This window comes from Salmo trutta, chromosome 5, assembly GCF_901001165.1.
Source record: "Salmo trutta chromosome 5, fSalTru1.1, whole genome shotgun sequence".
NCBI lineage: Eukaryota > Metazoa > Chordata > Actinopteri > Salmoniformes > Salmonidae > Salmo > Salmo trutta.
Window position 1 is genome coordinate 52,349,918 of NC_042961.1, and position 24,426 is coordinate 52,374,343.

General features: G+C 44.1%; 1 protein-coding gene across 1 annotated transcript in view; it reads right to left on the reverse strand.

The window, feature by feature from the left end:
* The window catches only part of LOC115194465 (galactose-3-O-sulfotransferase 3), a 31,876-nt gene extending 10,765 nt beyond the window's left edge, over nt 1-21,111 (reverse strand). Inside the window, exon 1 of the mRNA XM_029754181.1 lies at nt 20,756-21,111. The gene's annotated coding sequence lies outside the window, so the exon portion shown is untranslated. The remainder of the gene's footprint in view (nt 1-20,755) is intronic.
* Between the last annotated feature and the right edge of the window lie 3,315 nt (nt 21,112-24,426).

Sequence of the window (24,426 nt, forward strand, 5' to 3'; positions counted from 1 at the left end):
GTGAATTAGAAAAACGGTCTGTGAGTCTTTTGAATCACCCAAAGAGACCATTACTGACTCAGTTTCTATCTGAAATAGAGCCCAAAAAACTGATCCTAATTCTCTAAAACACTCAAAAAGATTGCTCCACTTTCGTTGTTTTGGATGGCGGAAGGATAATTCACCCCAAATAAAGCATTTAGGTCTGTCTGTCTGTGTGTGTGTGTGTGTCTGTGTGTGTCTGTCTGTGTGTGTCTGTGTGTGTGTGTGTGTGTGTGTGTGTGTGTGGGGGGGGGGGGGGGGGGTTGGCCTCTGCTTGAACTGACAGGTCAGCTGTTCATTTACATAATACGCATCCTCATCACCAAATGAGTTTACGCTTCAGGTCCCTCTTCTCCGAAACACACTTGAACCACTTTCACACACATGCTGCCAAGCACAGTCAGTTACCACGATGCTGTCGCACTACCAAGCACAGTCAGTTACCAAGATGCTGTCGCACTACCAAGCACAGTCCGTTACCACGATGCTGTCGCACTACCAAGCACAGTCCGTTACCACGATGCTGTCGCACTACCAAGCACAGTCAGTTACCACGATGCTGTCGCACTACCAAGCACAGTCCGTTACCACGATGCTGTCGCACTACCAAGCACAGTCAGTTACCACGATGCTGTCGCACTGCCAAGCACAGTCAGTTACCACGATGCTGTCGCACTACCAAGCACAGTCAGTTACCACGATGCTGTCGCACTGCCAAGCACAGTCAGTTACCACGATGCTGTCGCACTGCCAAGCACAGTCAGTTACCACGATGCTGTCGCACTGCCAAGCACAGTCAGTTACCACGAGGCTGTCGCACTACCAAGCACAGTCAGTTACCACGATGCTGTCGCACTGCCAAGCACAGTCAGTTACCACGATGCTGTCGCACTGCCAAGCACAGTCAGTTACCACGAGGCTGTCGCACTACCAAGCACAGTCAGTTACCACGATGGTGTCACACTACCAAGCACAGTCAGTTACCACGATGCTGTCTCACTGCCAAGCACAGTCAGTTACCACGATGCTGTCGCACTTCCAAGCACAGTCAGTTACCACGATGCTGTCACACTACCAAGCAGAGTCAGTTACCACGATGCTGTCACACTACCAAGCGCAGTCAGTTACCACGATGCTGTCGCACTACCAAGCACAGTCAGTTACCACGATGCTGTCGCACTACCAAGCACAGTCAGTTACCACGATGCTGTCACACTGCCAAGCACAGTCAGTTACCACGATCCTCTCACACTGCCAAGCACAGTCAGTTATTACGATGCTGTCGCACTAACAAGTTACCACGATGCTGTCACACTTCCAAGCACAGTCAGTTATTACGATGCTGTTGTGCAAACCTGCATCTAATTTATCGAGATAATTGTAAACAGTATCAAGCTCTTCACATTGCCCTCTCTCTACACACACACACACACACACACACACACAGCCTAACCCTGCCTTTAAGCACAACAGCACTTACCAGTGTCGCAGGGCCAAAAGCAGAGCTGTGTGTGTGTGTGTGGTTGATACACGTCTGTCGTGGTTGATAGATTGGACCACAGCCTGGGCAGCTAGAGCTTGGTGTCTCTCAGCCCAGAACACTGTGTTTAGGATGAAAGAGCTTGGTTTCTCTCAGCCCAGAACACTGTGTTTAGGATGAAAGAGCTTGGTGTCTCTCAGCCCAGAACACTGTGTTTAGGATGAAAGAGCTTGGTTTGTCTCAGCCCAGAACACTGTGTTTAGGATGAAAGAGCTTGGTTTGTCTCAGCCCAGAACACTGTGTTTAGGATGAAAGAGCTTGGTTTGTCTCAGCCCAGAACACTGTGTTTAGGATGAAAGAGCTTGGTTTTTCTCAGCCCAGAACACTGTCTTTAGGATGAAAGAGCTTGGTTTCTCTCAGCCCAGAACACTGTGTTTAGGATGAAAGAGCTTGGTTTCTCTCAGCCCAGAACACTGTGTTTAGGATGAAAGAGCTTGGTTTCTCTCAGCCCAGAACACTGTGTTTAGGATGAAAGAGCTTGGTTTCTCTCAGCCCAGAACACTGTGTTTAGGATGAAAGAGCTTGGTTTGTCTCAGCCCAGAACACTGTGTTTAGGATGAAAGAGCAGCAGCAAGCAAAGCAACGTGAGGTTAGACAGTAAGAACATGAAAGAGGTCGTGATTTGTTGATTGGCGTGTAGATGTAGAATACAGTGTGTACGTGCATGTGTGTGTGTGTGGGGGGGGGGGGGATTTCAGATGTATTTTATTTGTTTGTTGTATTAATGTAGAGGGAGACAAATAAACACACCATTAACTGGGATGTCGGGGCAAGTAGGATACACACCACACACTCACACACACACACACACACAGCGATTGTCATGATTTCTACATAGTGATTAATATTATTGTGACTAATACTATATATATATATACAGTACCAGTCAAAAGTTTGGACACGCCTACTGACTCAAGGGTTTTTCTTTATTTTGAGTATTTTCTACATTGTAAACATTGTAAAAAAAGAAATGTCCTCTCACTATCAACTGCGTTTATTTTCAGCAAACTTAACATGTGTAAATATTTGTATGAACATAACAAGATTCAACAACTGAGACATAAACTGAACAAGTTCCCCAGACATGTGACTAACAGAAATGGAATAATGTGTCCCTGAACAAAGGGGGGATCAAAAAGTAACACTCAGTATGTGGTGTGGCCACCAGCTGCATTAAGTACTGCAGTGCATCTCCTCCTCATGGACTGCACCAGATTTGCCAGTTCTTGCTGGAAGATGTTACCCCACTCTTCCATAAAGACACCTGCAAGTTCCCGGACATTTCTGGGGGGAATGCCCTCACCCTCACCCTCCGTTCCAACAGGTCCCAGACGTGCTCAATGGGATTGAGATCCGGGCTCTTCGCTGGCCATGGGAGAACACTGACATTTCTGTCTTGCAGGAAGTCACGCACAGAATGAGCAGTATGGCTGGTGGCATTGTCATGCTGCAGGGTCATGTCAGGATGAGCCAGCAGGAAGGGTACCACATGAGGGAGGAGGATGTCTCCCCTGTAACGCACAGCATTGAGATTGCCTGCAATGACAACAAGCTCAGTCCGATGATACTGTGACACACCGCCCCAGACCATGACCGACCCTCCACCTCCAAATCGATCCCGCTCCAGAGTACAGGCCTTGGTTTAACGCTCCTTCCTTCGATGATAAACGCAAATCCAACCATCAACCCTGGTGAGACAAAACCGCGACTCGTCAGTGAAGAGCACTTTTTGCCAGTTCTGTTTGGTCCAGCGACGGTGTCTGGTGAGGACCTGCCTTACAACAGGCCTACAAGCCCTTAGTCCAGCCTCTCTCAGCCTATTGCAGACAGTCTGAGCACTGATGGAGGGATTGTGCGTTCCTGGTGTAACTCGGGCAGTTGTTGTTGCCATCCTGTATCTGTCCCCCAGGTGTGATGTTCGGATGTACCGATCCTGTGCAGGTGTTGTTACACGTGGTCTCCCACTGTGAGGACAAGCAGCTGTCCATCATGTCTCCCTGTAGCGCTGTCTTAGGCGTCTCACATTCCGGACATTGTAATTTATTGCCCTGGCCACATCTGCAGTCCTCATGCCTCCTTGCAGCATGCCTAAGGCACATTCACGCAGACAAGCAGGGACCCCGGGCATCTTTCTATTGGTGTTTTTCAGAGTCAGTAGAAAGGCCTCTTTAGTGTCCTAAGTTTTCATAACTGTGACCTTAATTGCCTACCGTCTGTAAGCCGTTAGTGTCTTAACGACAGTTCCACAGGTGCATGTTCATTAATTGTTTATGGTTCATTGAACAAGCATGGGAAACAGTGTTTAAACCCTTTAAAATGAATATCTGTGAAGTTATTTAGATTTTTACGAATTATCTTTGAAAGACAGGGTCCTGAAAAAGGGTTGTTTCTTTTTTTGCTGAGTTTAGAATAATATTGAAGACATCAAAACTATGAAATAACACATATGGAATCATGTAGCAACCAAAAAAGTGTTAAACAAATCAAAATATATTTGAGATTTGAGATTCTTCAAAGTAGCCACCCTTTGCCTTGATAACAGCTTTGCACACTCTTGGCATTCTCTCAACCAGCTTCATGAATGCATTTCAATTAACAGGTGTGCCTTGTTAAAAGTTAATTTGTGGAATTTCTTTCCATCTTAATGCGTTTGAGCCAATCAGTTGTGTTATGACAAGGTAGGGGTGGTATACAGAAGATAGCCCTATTTGGTAAAAGATTAAGTCCATATTATGGCAAGAACAGCTCAAATAAGCAAAGAGAAATGACAGTCCATCATTACATTAAGACATGATGGTCAGTCAATTCGGAAAACTTAAAATAAAGAAAAACCCTTGAATGAGTAAGTTTTCTAAAACTTTTGACCGGCAGTGTATATACACTACCATTCAAAAGTTTGGGGTCACTAAGAAATGTCCTTGTTTTTGAAAGAAAATCTAATTTTTTGTCCATTAAAATAACATCAAATTGATCCGAAATACAGTGTAGACATTGTTAATGTTGAAAATGAATATTGTGGCTGTGTCAATGGTGTGCGTACTGGGAGCGGAGTCAGGTGCAGGAGAGCAGAGAGTTGTGAACAGGCGCACACTTTATTTAGGCAGGAGAAAGCAACAGACGGACGCCACTGCGTCGAAACCTCCAGCCAATTGGCAAAAGAGCTAAACGCGCAAACAATCACAATAATTATGTTCAAACAAATAAACATACCTCGGGATAAAACACGGAATAAATGAACACCAGTCTAGCGTGTCAAAATTGACACGTAACACAAAACAATATCACACAAAGACATGAGGGGGAACAGAGGAATAAATACATGTAGTGTGATTGGGGAATGAAAACCAGGTGTGCAGGGAACAAGACAAAACAAATGGATAAATGAAAAATGGAGCGGCGATGGCTAGAAAGCTGGTGACGTCGACCGCCGAATGCCGCCCGAACAAGGAAAGGAGCCGACTTCGTCGGAAGTCGTGACAGACTGGAAACTGCAGGTTTTTTATGGAATATCTACATAGGCGTACAGAGGCCCATTATCAGCAACCATCACTCGTGTTCCAATGGAATGTTGTGTTAGCTAATCTAAGTTATCATTTTAAAAGGCTAATTGATCATTAGAAATCATTAGACTATCTGGAGCATCAGCATTTGTGGGTTCAACTACAGGCTCAAAATGGCCAGAAATAAATCCCTTTCTTCTGAAACTCATCAGTCTATTCTTGTTATGAGAAATTAAGGCTATTCCATGTGAAAAATTGCCAAGAAACTGAAGATCTCGTACAACGCTGTGCACTGCTCCCTTCCCAGAACAGCGCAAACTTGCTCTAACCAGAATAGAAAGAGGAGTGGGAGGCCCTGGTGCACAACTGAGCAAGAGGACAAGTACATTAGAGTGTCTAGTTTGAGAAACAGACAAGTCCTCAAATTGGCAGCTTCATTAAATAGTGCCCGCAAACCACCAGTCTCAACGTCAACAGTGAAGAGGCGACTCCGGGATGCTGGCCTTCAAGGGAGAGTTCCTCTATCCAGTGTCTGTATTATTTTTCCCATCTTAATCTTTATTTTTATTGGCCAGTCTGAGATATGGATTTTTCTTTGAAACTCTGCCTAGAAGGCCAGCATCCCGGAGTCGCCTCTTCACTGTTGATGTTGAGACTGGTGTTTCATATGTATATATACACACAGTGCCTTGTGAAAGTATTCACCCACCTTGGCCTTTTTATCTATTTTGTTTCCTTACAACCTGGAATTAAAATAGATTATTGTGGGGTTTGTCTCATTTGATTCACATAACATATCTAACATTTTGAAGATGCAAAATATTTTTTGTGAAACAAACAAGAAATAAGACATAAAAAACTGAAAACTTGAGTGTGCATAACTATTCACCCCCCCAAAGTCAATACCTTGTAGAGCCACGTTTTTGCAGCAATTACAGCTGCAAGTCTCTTGGGGTATGTCTCTATAAGCTTGGCACATCTAGCCACTGGGATTTTTGCCCATTCTTCAAGGCAAAACTGCTCCAGCTTCTTCAAGTAGGATGGGTTCTACTGGTGTACAGCAATCTTTAAGTCATACCACAGATTCTCAATTGGATTGAGGTCTGGGCTTTGACTTGGCCCTTCCAGTCCATTTAAATGTTTTCCCTTAAACCACTTGAGTGTTGCTTTAGCAGTAAGCTTAGGGTCATTGTCCTGCTGGAAGATGAACCTCCGTCCCAGTCTCAAATCTCTAGCAGACTGAAATAGGTTTCCCTCAAGAATTTCCCTGTATTTAGCCCCATCCATCATTCCTTCAATTCTGACCAGTTTCCCAGTCCCTGCTAATGAAAAACAAACCCACAGCATGATGCTGCCACCACCATGATTCACTGTGGGGATAGTGTTCTCGGGGTGATGAGAGGTGTTGGGTTTACGCCAAACATAGCGTTTTCCTTGATGGTCAAAAACCTCAATTTTAGTCTCATCTGACCAGAGTACCTTCTTCCATATGTTTGGGAAGTCTCCCACGCGCCTTTTGGCGAACACCAAACGTGTGTGGTTATTTTTTTCTTTAAGCAAAGGCTTTTTTTCTGTCCACTCTTCCGTAAAGCCCAGCTCTGTGGAGTGTACAGCTTAAAGTGGTCCAATGGACAGATACTCCAATCTCCACTGTGGAGTTTTGCAGCTCCTTCAGGGTTATCTTTGGTTTTTTTGTTGCCTCTGATTAATGCCCTCCTTGCCTGGTCCGTGAGTTTTGGTGGGCGGCCCTCTCTTGGCAGGTTTGTTGTGGTGCCATATTATTTCCATTTTTGTAATAATGGATTTAATGGTGCTCTGTGGGATGTTCAAAGTTTCGTTTTTTTTTCATAACCCAAACCTGATCTGTACTTCTCCACAACTTTGTCCCTGACCTGTTTAGAGAGCTCCTTGGTCTTCATGGTGCCGCTTGCTTGGTGGTGCCCCTTGCTTAGTGGTGTTGCAGAGTCTGGGGCCTTTCAGAACAGGTGTATATATATATACTGAGAGCATGTGACAGATCATGTGACACTAAGATTGCACACAGGTGGACTTTATTTAACTAATTATGTGACTTCTGAAGGTAATTGGTTGCACCAGATCTTATTTAGGGGTTTCATAGCAAAGGGTGAATACATATGCACACACCACTTTTCCGTTTTATATTTTTTTGAATTTTTTGAAACAAGTCATTTTTTTCATTTCACTTCACCAATTTGGACTATTTTATGTATGTCCATTTCATGAAATCCAAATAAAAATCAATTTAAATTACTGGTATTAATGCAATAAAATAGGAAAAACGCCAAGGGGGATGAATACTTTTGCAAGTCATATATATATATATATATATATACTATTATATGTATATATACTCATACTATTATATGTATATATACTCATACTATTAATATGATGTTTGCTATGGTTGTAACTTTACCATAACTTTTAATGATGTCTAATATGGAAACAGAAAGCTGGATCAATATGTTACCAAAATCACACATTGAAACTACATTTTAATGATTAAATGCCATGTAAAGAAAACTCTGTCCAGTCCAGATACAATTATTTTCAAAGTAAGCATCTCCCATTTTCAAAGTAAGCATCTCCCATTTATCATATTGACAGGGACTCCTTATTAAACCACCTCTAAGGATCTAAGAACATAATTGCTGTGAGAGTCAGTTATATACAGCTCCACTTGTCTGAAGTTATTTCCTCTGTAGGATGTATACCATGTATTGTACTGTAACGCCTCATAGACACGTGAGTGTAGCCTGATCCCAGATCTGTTTGTGCTGTCTTGCGTGACAATGAGTGCCAAGGCTACGGCAAAACATTAAAAACTGATCTGGGCTCAGGCTAGTGCCTGTGAGTTTGCCAGTGGGGTTGGTTGAATTATTAATTGTGATGTAACAATAAATGTGCTGTTCCCACAAGTTCTCCTAATTCTAAAAATGCCAGAGCAGATGGCACATAGCCTCTGACAGAGATGTGGTGTTCAAGAAGAAGGAAAGGAGCGAGACAGATGGTGATGAAGAGAGGGGGGAGGAAATAAAAAAGAGAGAGGGGGCAGAGAAAGGGAACCGGGAGAGAAACAAATAAAAAGGAGAGCAGGAGAGAGAAGAGAAACGGGGATGTGATGGAGAGAGGGGGGGAAGCGTGAGAGAGGGAGGGCTGCAGGCAGCAGTAAATGTGATATCTCGCTGCTGAGCTCTAAAAGACGGTAATCAGATTCAACATGCCACTCGAGCTTCCTCTAACTCTAGTGGCTCGCCGGGCGCTAAATACTCTGGTCCTCTAACTTCTCTTCTACACCAGCCAGGAGGAGGAGGAGGTGGAGGTCCTCTACCTTCTCCTCTACACCAACCAGGAGGAGGAGGTGGAGGTCCTCTAACTTCTCCTCTACATCAGCCAGGAGGAGGAGGTGGAGGTCCTCTAACTTCTCCTCTACACCAACCAGGAGGAGGAGGTGGAGGTCCTCTAACTTCTCCTCTACATCAGCCAGGAGGAGGAGGAGGTGGAGGTCCTCTACCTTCTCCTCTACACCAACCAGGAGGAGGAGGTGGAGGTCCTATAACTTCTCCTCTACACCAGCCAGGAGGAGGAGGTGTAGGTCCTCTACCTTCTCCTCTACACCAACCAGGAGGAGGAGGTGGAGGTCCTATAACTTCTCCTCTACACCAGCCAGGAGGAGGAGGTGTAGGTCCTCTACCTTCTCCTCTACACCAACCAGGAGGAGGAGGTGGAGGTCCTCTAACTTCTCCTCTACATCAGCCAGGAGGAGGAGGTGGAGGTCCTCTAACTTCTCCTCTACACCAGCCAGGAGGAGGTGGCGGTCCTCTAACTTCTCCTCTACACCAGCCAGGAGGAGGAGGAGGTCCTCTAACTTCTCCTCTACACCAACCAGGAGGAGGTGGAGGTCCTCTAACTTCTCCTCTACACCAGCCAGGAGGAGGAGGACGTGGAGGTCCTCTAACTTCTCCTCTACACCAACCAGGAGGAGGTGGAGGTCCTCTAACTTCTCCTCTACACCAGCCAGGAGGAGGAGGTGGAGGTCCTCTACCTTCTCCTCTACACCAACCAGGAGGAGGAGGTGGAGGTCCTCTAACTTCTCCTCTACACCAGCCAGGAGGAGGAGGACGTGGAGGTCCTCTAACTTCTCCTCTACACCAACCAGGAGGAGGTGGAGGTCCTCTAACTTCTCCTCTACACCAGCCAGGAGGAGGAGGTGGAGGTCCTCTAACTTCTCCTCTACACCAGCCAGGAGGAGGAGGTGGAGGTCCTCTAACTTCTCCTCTACACCAACCAGGAGGAGGAGGAGGTAGAGGTCCTCTAACTTCTCCTCTACACCAGCCAGGAGGAGGAGGTGGAGGTCCTCTTTCTCATCTACACCAACCAGGAGGAGGTGGAGGTCCTCTAACTTCTCCTCTACACCAGCCAGGAGGAGGAGGACGTGGAGGTCCTCTAACTTCTCCTCTACACCAACCAGGAGGAGGTGGAGGTCCTCTAACTTCTCCTCTACACCAGCCAGGAGGAGGAGGTGGAGGTCCTCTAACTTCTCCTCTACACCAGCCAGGAGGAGGAGGTGGAGGTCCTCTAACTTCTCCTCTACACCAACCAGGAGGAGGTGGTGGTCCTCTAACTTCTCCTCTACACCAACCAGGAGGAGGAGGTGGCGGTCCTCTTTCTCCTCTACACCAACCAGGAGGAGGAGGTGGCGGTCCTCTTTCTCCTCTACACCAACCAGGAGGAGGTGGAGGTCCTCTAACTTCTCCTCTACACCAACCAGGAGGAGGTGGAGGTCCTCTAACTTCTCCTCTACACCAGCCAGGAGGAGGAGGTGGAGGTCCTCTAACTTCTCCTCTACACCAGCCAGGAGGAGGAGGTGGAGGTCCTCTAACTTCTCCTCTACACCAACCAGGAGGAGGTGGTGGTCCTCTAACTTCTCCTCTACACCAACCAGGAGGAGGAGGTGGCGGTCCTCTTTCTCCTCTACACCAACCAGGAGGAGGAGGTGGCGGTCCTCTTTCTCCTCTACACCAACCAGGAGGAGGTGGAGGTCCTCTAACTTCTCCTCTACACCAACCAGGAGGAGGAGGTGTAGGAGGAAAGGGTGCAGGTGTTATAGGAAGAGAAGAGAATTCATCTTCTTCACAAAATGAATGCGCAGAATTTATATATTTTTCCCCACAAAACAATGTTACAAACAGCGACGCATAGGTTACAGAGACCCTCCGTCTGAGGAGAGACTAATTAATCCTCCAGACACCCTAGGGGAGAGTCGCTCTGCACCACTCTCTCTCTCACACTCACACACTGCTCCGCACCGAGCCAGGTCAGTTGGAAGATAATAATTTATTACGGTAACGGTATTACTGACCCCCGCCAGTCAGTCATGTCCCTCAAGGGGAAAGACCTTTACACCTTTACCTATACACTATTATTTTATTAATGTTTTATCTGTTTTCTTTCATCAGTATTTTCAACTGTACACTGCAGTTTAACCTGTTTTCATCGCAAATTATCTACTCCGTTTGAGCATTGTTTGTTGTGTTGAAAAACAGTTTAAAAATCATGTTTTTGACTGCTGCTGCTAGTAAGGATTTGTTTGAATAAAAAACGAGTTGTTTGAAACATCCTACTGCATTTTATTAAGCAGTGAAAGGTCTAGTTGTCTGTTATGACACCTGTGGATATCCAATGGGGCTTTCCACAGAATTGGTCCTGATACTGGACACTGTAACTGGGCGGCCAATCCAGTTTGTTCTTGTAGGCCTGTGTCAGCTAGAGTTCTCATTCTCAGCCTGAACCCGACGGAGTCCGACGGCCCGGCCCGGTCTTATGTATGACTGTTATAAAACTGTTATAAAATATTGTTCTGCGTTTTTGACACAAATATGAACCGTACTAGTTGTTCAGGCTCTGATCTTGTCCCATCTTGATTACTTCCTGGTAATAAGGTCAGGTGCAGCAAAGAAAGATCTAGCAAAGCTGCAGCTGGCTCAAAACAGAGCAGCACGCCTTGACCTGAACCTCACATACAGAACTAACATCAACAACATGCATGTCAGTACTTCCTGGTTGAGGGTTGACGAGAGATTAACTTCTTCTCTTCTAGTTTTTATGAGAAATATTACTGTGATGAAAATTCCAGATTGTCTGCATAATCAAATCACATTCAGCTCAGACACCCATACACAACCCGCAAGACATGGCATACCGGGGATCTCTTCACAGTCCCCAAGTCCAAAATGAATTCACGGCAACTCACAGTATTATTCAGAGTACCCGGTGGGTTTCCGGGTTGTCTTACTGGCTTAAGAAAAAAAAAACGGTGTGTGTCTGTACACCTTTTAGCTCTCTCTCAGCCACAGCAGTTGTAGACACACCAGGTCTCCAATATTGGCTGGGCCAGAGAAATTTGATTGAAATGTTTCAATTTTTAATACGAATAGGCTGGAGTGCACTTCGGGAGAATGATGATCCACAAGACCATGACAGGCAGCGCATCTCAGTACAGAAGAAGACCATATTTTAATGGCATCTGTTATCACTGATACATCCTAACAAAATGCACCCTATGACTGCCCTGCTAATGCGCTTTGCTGGACCTTGTAAACTATCAAAAGTAGACCCATAACTGATCCAAATGTTTTTCTAATCAAACATACATTTAAAACACTGGGCTTTTGAGCGATTATTCAAATAGGAGTTCGGCTGAAAATCAAGTTATTTATTTATTGCTTCATTATTCAAGGTGTAACGTCTGCGTCCAACGCACACCCTCAAACACGTAGATCTCCTGAACGCAGCTCACTTTCCAGCCCACTTTCCAGCTCACACCCTCAAACACGCAGATCTCCTGAACGCAGCTCACTTTCCAGCCCACTTTCCAGCTCACACTCTCAAACACCTAGATCCCCTGAACGCAGCTCACTCTCCAGATCCCAATCACCTGAATTCTAATCACCTGTTCACACACCTGTATGTCATTATCACACACTATTTCGTTCAGTTCTTTTCACCCCATCACTGTGAGGTATTGTTTGATTTGTGACACGTCTTTCAGAGTGCTGGGTTTTCCCTGTGATTTACTCCTTCCATGTATGATCATTTTTGCCTGACTCACTAACGACGTCTTTTGCTTATTCCCTGCCTGTACTTCCTGTATTTACTGTTCTCTACCTATTACCTGATCTCCCGGACTACGTCACTAGCCTTTCCCTGCCTGTACTGTTGCCCTTTTGGCACCCCATGTGTATAACCTTCTGCCTGCCCCTGGACCCAGCTACCTGCCTCCTCCTGTGGTCCTTTACCAATAAACACCTGCTGCGCCCTGCGCTTGAAACCAGCTCTCTGTCTCCCCTCGTGTTCATTACACAAGGCTCCATTTGTTATTTCATTTCAAAATATTTAAATACATGAATGACTCATGCTGTGTAATGACATTAATGAATGAATGATTATATAGAAGTAGGAAGAGTTACGTTAAGACATGACGCTTTCTCACAGCTCAATGGCGGATAGATTATTTAAGGCTGCTAGGTGAGTCGAGAAAAATAATACATTTGATTTAGGCTACATTATTGCACGCTAAACGTTTCTGAAAAGTGATAGATGAGCAAACAAATAAATGAGCTACCACCTCCACACGCCCAGTGAGAGATCAATAAACCAAATATACAGAAAGAGATTTAGTGAAACGAAATCACATTGACTGATTATCAGACAAGTCACAAGCTTTTGTTAGGGAGTAGAACAGACTACTGTGGAGAAGTACATAACATGCTAGCAAAATGTTCTATTTATTAATATATGCGCAAACTAGAGTGAAGATGAGCACTCACCTCAATTTAGCTAACATTTTCCCAGCTTAGTTGTTACCAAATATCCAAACAAAAATCGGACATTGATTTATCAAGATGAGCTAGTGTACATGCCTTCAATTGCATTAGTCTCCTTTATTCCAACATTTGCATCATTAGGTTGATCATAACTAGGTCATATTTCCTCTCTCTGCACTTTTTCTAGGCCCAACGGATGTTTCTTTGTCTCCTCAATCCGCTGCTGCCCGCCTCCACCGCATTGTTCTCAGCACCAGTTAAAAGTTCAAATAAACAAGTTAATATCAATATACTGGTTTGTAGAAATCAGGATTTATTTCGGGTTCGGGCACATTTAATTTCTGTGATGTCGGACTGAGCCTGAGCAATGGCTTCAGCTCACAGGACTTGGGTCAGACTGGGCTCGAAATGTCAGGCCCGATGACAATTCTAGAGTGAGCCCAGATGGCATATTGCCGCTGGTGCTGTTCAGTTACATCATCATTGTGCGCCGGGCTAAAGCCTGCCGCATGCTTCCCAGTCTAAACAGTTTGCACATATATCATGACAAAATAATACAGTTGAAGTCGGAAGTTTACATACACCTAAGCCAAATACATTTAAACTCAATTTTTCACAATTCCTGACATTTAATCCTATTAAAAATTCCCTGTCTTAGGTCAGTTATGATCACCACATTTTTTTAAGAATGTGAAATGTCAGAATAATAGTAGAGAGAATGACTTATTTCAGCTTTTATTTCTTTCATCACATTCCCATTGGGTCAGAAGTTTACATACACTCAATTAGTATTTGGTAGCATTGCCTTTAAATTGTTTAACTTGGGTCAAACGTTTCATGTAGCCTTCCACAAGCTTCCCACAATAATTTTGGCCCATTCCTCCTGACAGAGCTTGTGTAACTGAGTCAGGTTTGTAGGCCTCCTTGCTCGCACACGCTTTTTCAGTTCTGCCCACAAATTTTCTGTAGGATTGAGGTCAGGGCAAAGTGATGGCCACTCCAATACCTTGACTTTGTTGTCCTTAAGCCATTTTGCCACAACATTGGAAGTATGCTTGGGCTCATTGTCCATTTGGAAGACCCATTTGCGACCAAGCTTTAACTTCCTGACTGATGTCTTGAGATGTTGCTTCAATATATCCACATACTTTTCTCTCCTCATGATGCCATCTATTTTGTTAAGTGCACCTGTCCCTCCTGCAACAAAGCACCCCCACAACATGATGCTGCTACCCCCGTGCTTCACGGTTGGGATGGTGTTCCTCGGCTTGCAAGCCTCCCGCTTTTTCTTCCAAACATAATGATGGTCATTATGGCCAAACAGTTCTATTTTTGTTTCATCAGACCAGAGAACATTTCTCCAAAAAGTACGATCTTTGTCCCCATGTGCAATTGCAAACCGTAGTCTGGCTTTTTTATGGCGGTTTTGGAGCAGTGGCATCTTCGTTGCTGAGCGGCCTTTCAGGTTATGTCGATATAGGACTCGTTTTACTGTGGATATCGATACTTTTGTACCTGTTTCCTCCAGCATCTTCACAAGGTCCTTTGCTGTTGTTCTGGGATTGATTTGCACTTTTCGCACCAAAGTACGTTCATCTCTAGGAGACAGAATGCGTCTTCTTCCTGAGCGTTATGGCGGCTGCGTGGTCCCATAGTGTCATAGTCGTGTTTGTAGGTGGCAGGGAAGTCAGGCGCAGGAGAAACCAACTTGGTTAAACTGGAGTATTTTAATTGACAAAAAAACTAACTCCAAAACCAAAGTACACAAATAACATGGGTAAAAATAACCCGTTACACACCGATACAAAATACATGTGTACATAACTCACAAACAATCACCGACAAGGACGAGGGAAAACAGAGGGTTAAATACACAACATGTTATGAATGGGATTGGAACCAGGTGTGTAGGAAGACAAGACAAAACCAATGGAAAATGAAAAACTGATCAATGATGGCTAGAAGACCGGTGATGTCGACCGCAGAGCACCACCCGAGCAAGGAGGGGCATCGACTTCGGCAGAAGTGGTGACACATAGTGTTTATACTTGCGTACTATTGTTTGTACAGATGAACGTGGTATCTTCAGGCATTTGGAAATTACTCCCAAGGATGAACCAGACTTGTGGAGGTCTACAATTTCTTTTCTGAGGTATTGACCGATTTCTTTTGATTTTCCCATGATGTCAAGCAAAGAGGCACTGAGTTTGAAGGTAGATCTTGAAATACATCAACAGGTACACCTCCAATTGACTCAAATTATGTCAATTAGCCTATCAGAAGCTTCTAAAGCCATGACATAATTTTCTGGAATTTTCCACGCTGTTTAAAGGCACAGTCAACTTAGTGTATGTAAACTTCTGACCCACTGGATTTGGGATACTGTCACGTCCTGACCCTAGTAAGATGTCATTTTCTATAATAGAGTAGGTCAGGGCGTGACAGGGGGTGTTTTGTGTTTTTCTATGTTTTGTATTTCTATGTTTATATTCTAGATTTCTATTTCTAGGTTGTTTTTTTTGGGGTTGATATCCAATTGGAGGCAGCTGGTCCTCGATGTCTCTGATTGGAGATCATATTTAAGTAGGGGTTTTTCTTCCTGGGTTTTTGTGGGTTAATATATTTTGAGTAGTGTTTGTTTCTCTCTGCGTCACGGTTTGTTGTTTTGTTAATTTCAGTTATTTATGTTTTGCAAAGTTTCACGGATTTAATAAAATGTGGAACTACAACCATGCTGCACTTTGGTCTGCTCCTTTCGACAGCCGTGACAGATACAGTGAATTATAAGTGAAATAATCTGTCTGTAAACAATTGTTGGAAAAATTACTTGTGTCATGCACAAAGTAGATGTCCTACCTGACTTGCCAAAACTATAGTTTGTTAACAAAAAATTTGTGGAGTGGTTGAAAAACTAGTTTTAATGGCTCCAACCTAAGTGTATGTAAACTTCCGACTTCAACTGTATATGTTTTTGTTCATTTTGGTGTTCGGCAGGTTTTTTTTCCGGCTGTTTGAGCACACAACATTTTTTCTTGAGGCAAGTCGAAATTGGGGAGCCGAAGTCTACGCCCCTTCGTCAGTGATTGGTCAACAGTAGGGGTGGGAAGTATGGACGGGATTCTTCAATGAAGTGTTTGCTGTCATTCAACGAGAGAGAGGAGAGACCGCAGCAGCAGAGAGGCCCTACTGTCTGCAGTTACTTCTAGTTTTCATGCACATTTACATTTACATTTAAGTCATTTAGCAGACGCTCTTATCCAGAGCGACTTACAAATTGCCATTTTTTCACTTGACGAGTAATACACCAAACATCTTAGCTTGATGTAAAATTGCATGACTAGGATGTCCTCTGCAAAAAGTCAAAATGAATGGATTTCTTGATTGATATATTTTGAAGTGCTATGTTGTTGCTACTGTGGCTCAAGATGTACAAACAACAGTATTGTCATTTTTTTCTCATTTTTCAAGCGAAGCTCTTTAGTGCGAGCATACGAGCACAGATGTTCGCTTCTCCTAGCCGAGTTCTGCTAGGACCAAACTGAACCTATGTACGTGGAAGCCGTTCGGCAGGGGACGTGTTTGTTTGATGATTTCTCCGTGTGGCGAAGTGTGTTGTGTTTCCTTCCTCCGAGGGGTAGTCTTTCCTCAGGTTCATTAGAATGATAGTGGTGGAGCTGGAGGGCAACTCTAACAGCCACGCCCACTCTGCCAGTCACAGCTTTGGTTTCACCTACTAATGGTTAAGGTTAGGACTGTGGCATGGGGAAGCTGATCCTAGATCTGTACCTATAGGGAAACTTCACCCAGGACCCCAGCCACACCTGTGGTGTAGGCCCCTACCCCAGACCTACACCATCACAACCACGCCCCAAAGTGCCAACCACATACAGCCAATCAGGACAAAGACATGTTTAGAAGGCACAAAGCAGGATTAAACTTGACCAATAACAATTTTCTGCTTCAAAACGTGTTGCTTTATTCTTGCGTGTTCGAACACGACCTTTGCTTATGAGTTTCAACTTTTTTGGTAACATGTTGGTGGATCAGATTCTATTTGACCTGAAAATCCCTTGAGATCATTCTGCCACAGCTGCTCAAAATAAGGACAAGGAATTGAGGGCAAATAATATCCATATCCACACCTGCTATACAAAGCCAACCACACCCATCCCGTTATTTCACCCCCCACCCCTTGTGTGTATTGTGTGTGTGTTTGTCTGTGTTTATTGTGTCAGTGTTTATGTGCGTGCGTGCGTGCATGTGTGTGTGTGTCTCGCGCACCCAGTCCCCAGTCGGCATAGAGGTCAGCCAGATACAGGGCTTTTTAAACAGTAATCCCTGACGGTCCGTTTAATCCAGGTCCCCATGGATGGGGATGTTGTACTGTACATCTACAAAGAGATGAAAATGATGTTTTTGCACCACCAAGGGCAGCCCGGGTCCACTGGACACACGCCCAACCTCTGGCTCCCACTCGGCTCTGCAAACCCTGCCCATCTGTTTCTCTAGCTGTTTGGCCACGTTGTCAGACTGACAGTGGGCACTATGCAGAATGCTCGCTTCGCAAGATGGTAACATAGGAGAGGATAACCCATCGATGCGGTCAGGGAAAACTCCTGGACCCTAACTGTAGTAGCTAACTCCCCATTACCACATTGATTTTATCTCTCATATAACACACACACACACACTTGTTTTGTCTCCCCACTCTCTCTTACACACACACACACACACCCCTCTGCGGCTGCTGAGATGCTGCAAGTAAATATTTAATCACAAGGTCTGTAATCAGGCTCACACTCCTTCTAAATGCCAGTCTGCACTGAGGCCACCAGCCACCTCACAACTACACACCATACAACTACACACCACACATCTACACACCACACAAATACACACCACGCAACTACATACAACTACACAACTACACACCACACAACCACACAACTACACACACCACACAACTACACACACCACACATCTACACACCACACAACTACACACCACACAACTACACAACTACACACCACACAACTACACACACCCTACAACTACACACACCTACAGAGAGGGATGAGGTAGTGGTATGAGGAGCTATACAGCCTGGTCCCAGATCTGTAAGTGCTTTAGCCCAGGGTGTTCTCAAAACTCTCCTCGGGGCCCCCCAGCCGTCCCATGTATTTTAATTTCCACAGCTAGCACACCTGATTCAACTTGTCAACTAATTATCAAGCTCTTGACTAGGTGAATCGTCTGGGGGTCCTAGAGGAGAGGTTTGAAAACCACTGCTTTAGTGTACTCCTCTGACTGTCATTGCTATGTACGGCATGATAACAACAGCCAAAGGAGCTGGCTAAAGCATATACAGATCTGGGATCAGGCTACAGATAGAGCCTACAGAATCTAGACATACATCTGAGTAATATGTCCCTTGACACCAGCGGTCTAAGCCACTGTGTAAAAGGTTATATGGATCGATGGAGTAAACACACTTTATCATATTAACTTTCCCACTGAGCAGAGAGAGGGAGAGGGGGAGAGGGGAGGGGGGGAGTTGAGGGAGAGAGAGAGAGAGGGGGGGAGAGAGATGAATAGAGGGGGGGAGAGAGAGAGATGTTAACATATGTTTCCCATGCCAATAAAGTCCTTGAATTGAATTGAGAGAGGGAGAAAGGCAGAGAGAGTGAGAGAGAGAGAGAGGGGAGGGGGAGAGAGATAGAGAAGAAGAGAGGGGTGAGAGGGTGGGTGAGAGAAAGAGAGATGTAGAGAGAGAGGGACACAGAGAGCTAGAGAGAGCGAGGGAGAAAGAGAGAAAGTGAGAGAGGAGGGTACAGGGAACAAGAGAAAGGGAGAGAGAGAGGGGGGGTGAGAGAGAGAGCGAGAGAGGGGGGACAGCAAAAAAGAGCGAGAGGGGGAGAGAGGGGGAGGGAGAGAGGGGGGGAGAGAAAGTGAGAGGAGGGAGGGAGGAGAGAGGAAGGGGGGTCAGAGAGAGAGAGAGAGAGAGAGAGAGAGAGACAGAAATGTGAACAGGTAGAGAGATGAGATGGAAACAGGGTGAGAGAGAGGAGATGGGAACATGGAGAGAGAGAGGAGATGGGAACAGGAAGAGAGGAGATGTGAACAGGGAGAGAGAAAGGGGTAGGATGGGAGAGAGAGGGAGAGAGAATTGAATTGAATTGAGAGGGACACGTAGAGAGAGAGAGAGATGGGGAGGGAGAGAGGGGGACAGTAAGAGCAAGAGAAAGAGAAAGAGGGGGAGGGAGAGAGAAAGTGTGTAACTGTGCGCATGGAAGCGCGCGCACGCGTGTGTGTGTGGCGGCTGCTATCACTGTTATCCATAAGCCTGCATTGTCACTTCAAGAGCACACATTCATTGTTCTGTATTGTGTTTCCACAGCCGGGAAGACAAAGCCAACACCCTACAACACTGCTTGTGCATGACCTATGATTATGCATCTTGTTACTATAGCATTTAGAGTGGTGTGTATGTCATACATCTGAATGAGTTAATGAGATACAAGTCTGTATGAATTGGGCTTAGAGGTTAATGCTATACTGTGGTGCAACGGTCTCCATACACTTGATTTGTCCTCAGTTGAATACACTGTGGTGGATCTGCATATGCACGCACACAGAAACGTTCAGTTGAAATAAATTGATTGGGGGGGTATGCTACATTACATGGCATATTCCTCACTCGTGTCACATTTTATACCCAGAGCAACTTACAGGAACAATTCTGGTTAAGTGCATTGCTCAAAGGAACATCGAAATAATTTTTGGCCAATCAGCTCGGGAATTCTAAACAGCAATTTTGTCGCTTACTGGCCCAACGCTCTTAAACGCTACGCTACCTGCCGTCCAAACGACATCGAATCTGACAGTGAATGAATTACATGAGAACATTCAGCACAATCACACTTCTGTTAACCTGACAGCTAATAGCGTGAGAACAAGTAATCTGTGGTAGAATGACTGATCAGATGCCAGGTCCACTGTAAATAAACCCATAGCAAACTAATTCAAATATGTTGGAAATTACTATAGATTTTTTTTAAAGTTTGCATTTAATCATATGCATTTAAAATATATTTCTTATCTTTGACCTCTTTTATGTTTTATCATATTTTAATAATTCCTCTCTCCATTTCCTCTCTCCATCTCATGTTCTAAAATGATCAACTCCTTTCATGAAAATGAACGTGGGGAGAGTTTTAAACCAATTTAATTTAATATAATGGATAGGCTATAATTATCAATCGTACAGCTTTCAGATAGATTATCATGATAGAAAAAGCATCATAATCTATTGACTTGTGAGTTTCCTTGAAGCGATTGCTGGACATCTTCGCAAAGTAGCCTACCGTCCGCGGTCTATAGACCGGACAGGACAAGACCGGGCGAATATGAGCACGGCACTCAGACCAAACTGTCAATATTGGGAATTGGGATAATTCCGTTCACACTCAATAATAATGATACCATGAGAACCGGCGAGTGAACAACTGACCGTTTGAAATGACACATGCACCATGTATCTTGCCAGTGTCACAACAGCCTATGGGAACGTCGTTGCCTGTTCATCATTGTGACTGACAACACCGCAGCGCCAAGCATTTAAAGACTTAAAACCGGGGGCCGGGGGTCACCAGTGGCGGTGACGTTGGAAAAACAATGAAACGACACAATAAGGTATTCTGATTTAGACTAGCCTACCGGGGGAAATGCCAGCAGAAATAACCATATACATATCCCCCATCAAAATTGATGAAATAGCGATAAACGCGGTTTAAAATAAAACTGGTGCTCTTACGGATAAACAAAAAGACACATTCTTTATCACCCACCTTTGTCATCTCACGACAGACAGACGCGACTGATAATAGTGCGGTTATTCTCTTTTTACGTTTTTGACCAATGTTACCCCTCTTTCACCGGCACCCCGTGATGAGAGAAGCGAACCTCCAGTCTTCCTTTCCCTGGTTCCTCTTCGTCATCTATTCATTCATGATAGGAACAGGGCTTTAGGACTTCGAAAACGCTGTGAAATCGGTCGTTTTCCATTTAATTGCCGCTCTGTCCCGCTGTCGCAGTCGGCAAGTCGCTGCTTGCGCTGCTCTGCCGCTGTCTATCATCAATGCTTTGAGATCCCTCGTGCACGATCGAGACAGTCAGTTCTTTCGAGACCGATTTTCTTCAATAGCCAAACTGAATGCGCGCACGCGCTCTCCGGTCCCCCAGTCGTGGTGGCGGAATGAACTAAGCTAGCGCACACACACGCACACACACGGGGATCCTAGCTAACAATTCTAGGAAGAGAGAACGTTTTTGTAATGTTACCCGTAATATTCGGTTAATGTTTGAGTGTCCAGTGTTTTTGTTTGTTAGGGGAACATTGTATCTGTGTTAGCAAAAACCTTCTGAGAACCTTTTAGCGGGATTTGGTTTTGAAGTTAGGAGAACATTACCTTAATGTCAAACACAACTTATCTAGAACATGTATATAGACACACTGTATATAGACTTTTTCTACTGTATTATTGACTGTATGTTTGTTTATTCCATGTGTAACTCTGTGTTGTTGTCTGTGTCGCACTGTTTTTCTTTATCTTGGCCAGGTCGCTGTTGTAAATGAGAACTTTTTCTTAACTAGCCTACCTGGTTAAATAAAGGTGAAATAAAAATAAATAAGTAAATGTTTGCAATGCTTTCAGAATATACAACATTAATGTTCTGGATGCGTTTTATGGAACATTAATGTGTCCGGTTTTCTGTGGGCGAGGAGAATATTCCATCAAAGTCCCACCAAACATACACAGAACATGGTTGCCATGTTCTCAGAATATAAGATATTCATGTTCTAGACATGTTTCATGGGAACGTTACAAGAACATTTATGTTTATCAGTTGTCAGGATGTCGCCTGATGGAACCAAATAAATGTCTCCCCCATAAAAAGTGTTTTAATTACACATCACACCTTGCTACTGTTGCCAAGCCAATCAAGGCCCTGATTGGTGAACCACTGATCCACTCATAGCTCTTTGTCTGTTGGCAAGGTTACGGACACTCCCACACAGTGCTATTATCATACAGTGTTTTTAACTTACATATTTGACACACTGACATACATGATTACAATGTGCATGTTCCTTTATACAGTAGTCGTTATTCAACAGTCCTCACCTGGGATTTGAACTCACAGCCTCTTTCGATGACCTTACTTCAGCAACTGAAGGGCTTTCAGCATAGTTGTCTAATGTTGGTGAGGCATGTTAACCTGTTTTACTGATACTTCTGAATCACTATGATCAATAAAATACTTTCTTGAGTGTACTTTTAACCAGAGCTGAGATTTATTTCAAAGTGCATTCACCCTATTGATTACATCCTTACACCTATCAAGTTAAATCACCCTACTATCCCAATCTCACCAAAATATGTTCATGTCATTATTTGTCAACAGTTACATCATACCTCTCTGATCTAATTAAAACGAGTTTCACATTGAAAGATGGGAATCTGTAGGATTTTCCCCTTGACTAAATTTCCACTTTCCATGCAAATTACAAGTATTTATTAATTCTATATACAGTGCATTCGGAAAGTATTCAGACCCCTTGACTTCTTCCACATTTTGTTACGTTACAGCCTTATTCTAAAATGGATAAAAATAAAAAATGTCCTCATCAATCTACACACAATAACCCATAATCACAAAGTGAAAACAGGTTTTTAGATTTTTTTGCAAATGTATTAAAAAACCGAAATACCTTATTTACATAAGTATTCAGACCATTTGCTATGAGACTCGAAATTGAGCTAAAGTACATCCTGTTTCCATTGATCATCCTTGAGATGTTTCTACAATTTGATTGGAGTCCACCTGCGATAAATTCAATTGATTGGAGATGATTTGGAAAGGCACACACCTGTCGATATAAGATCCCACATGTGACAGTGCATGTCAGAGCAAAAACCAAGCCATGAGGTCAAAGGAATTGTCTGTAGAGCTCCAGGACAGGATTGTGTTGAGGCACAGATCTGGGGAAGGGTACCAAAAAAATGTCTGCAGCGTTGAAGGTCCCCAAGAACACAGTGGCCTCCATCATTCTTAAATGGAAAAAGTTTGGAACCACCAAGACTCTTCCTAGAGCTGGACGTCTGGCCAAACTAAGCAATCGGGGGAGAAGGGCCTTGCAGAAGGACAACCATCTCTGTAGCACTCCACATTTATGGTAGAGTGGCCAGATGGAACCACTCCTCAGTAAAAGGCACATGACAGCCCGCTTTGAGTTTGCCAAAAGGCACCTAAAGGACTCTCAGACCATAAGAAAAAAGATTCTCTGGCCTGATGCTTAAACTCTTTAGCCTGAATGCCAAGCGTCACATCTGGAGGAAACCTGGCACTATCCCTATGGTGAAGCATGGTGGTGGCAGCATGTTGTGGGGATGTTTTTCAGGGGCAGGGACTGGGAGACTAGTCAGGATCGAGGGAAAGATGAATGGAGCAACGTACAGAGAGATCCTTGATGAAAACCTGCTCCAGAGCGCTTAGGACCTCAGACTTGGGTGAAGGTTCACCTTCCTACAGGACAATGACCCAAAGCACACAGCCAAGATGATGCAAGAGTGGCTTGTCTCTTAATGTCCTTGAGTGGCCCAGCCAGAGCCCGGACTTGAATCCGATCGAACATCTCTGGAGAGACCTGAAAATAGCTGTGCAGCGATGCTCCCCATCCAACCTGACAGAGCTTGAGAGGATCTGCAGAGAAGAATGGGAGAAACTCCCCAAATACAGGTGTGACAAGCTTGTAGCGACATACCCAAGAAGACTCGATGCTGTAATCGCTGCCAAAGGTGCTTCAACAAAGTACTGAGTAAAGGGTCTGAATACTTATGTAAATGTTATATTTCAGTTCTTTATTTGAAATAAATTAGCAAACATTTCTAAAAACCTGTTTTGCTTTTTTATTATGGAGTATTGTGTGTAGATTGATGAGGGGAAAAAAACAATATAATCCATTTTAGAACAAGACTGTAACGTAACAAAATGTGGAAAAGGTCAAGGGGTGTGAATACTTTCAGAATTCACTGTAGCCGAGCATCTCAAAGAGAACTATCATCTTTTAAAAATCTCCACCGCATATACCTTGTAGAACAAACATGTGTCAGTGACAAACTCATTTTAATTAGATCAGATAGGTGTGTTATGACTGTTGCCAAATAATGACTTTAACATACAGTACCAGTCAGAAGTTTGGACACATCTGCTCATTCAAGGGTTTTCTTTATTTTTTACTATTTTACTACATTGTAGAATAATAGTGTAGACATCAAAACTATGAAATAATACATTCTACAAATGAGTAGGTGTTTCCAAACTATTGACTGGTACTGTATATTGCTAAGAATTTGAGAGTAGGGTGACCTCCCTGGCGGGTCTTGAACCAAGGACATAAAGGACTGTAAAAACACCAGTATATCAGCTCCAAGTGACTTTAATTTAGAAAATCTGT